Source organism: Carettochelys insculpta, chromosome 1 (genome assembly GCF_033958435.1).
Source record: "Carettochelys insculpta isolate YL-2023 chromosome 1, ASM3395843v1, whole genome shotgun sequence".
NCBI classification, from domain to species: domain Eukaryota; kingdom Metazoa; phylum Chordata; order Testudines; family Carettochelyidae; genus Carettochelys; species Carettochelys insculpta.
In genome coordinates, this window is record NC_134137.1 from 280771139 (window position 1) to 280771738 (window position 600).

The window sequence follows — 600 nt, forward strand, 5'->3', positions numbered from 1 at the left end:
GGTCAGTAGGGCCATGTATAGGACTCCACACCAGTGCCATGCCAGGGGGCTCCACGGGTGTCCCAGTGGGTAGCAGTCAGGGTAAACCTTTCCAACAGTCATGCATGCAGCACACCCACAGCTAACTTGAATAGCCACGAGCAAGCGCTGGAAGAAGAAGATCAAGAACTATTTCCCAGCAGTGACCTGTTGCGGGGGGATAACCGGCCAACAGGCGTCAGGCAAAAACCCACCTCTGCAGGCCTTTTAGACGAAACCGGACAAAGCCTCAGGGACCGTACTGCAGGAAACACCTTGTCCTGCTCGGACCAGGGTAGCAACATGACATGACTTAATGGATCTTTTCCATCTCTAAAAGCTCCACGCCTCTTACAAGGTCTGATCGCTTCCATTTGCCTTTTCCCCTTTAAGGACATTTCGGGTTGTAACTTGAGAAGACCAAGTGGGGAAAAAGAAAGAAAATAGCTCAGCCCAGTTTCTTCCGCCTCCTCCTCCGCCCTTCCCATGCAGACAGGAGCCACGTCACCCGGTGCCTGCACTGGGACAGCAAAGCAGACTCAGGCTGGGAGGGACATTCGGGGGGATGTTCCCCTACTTCCT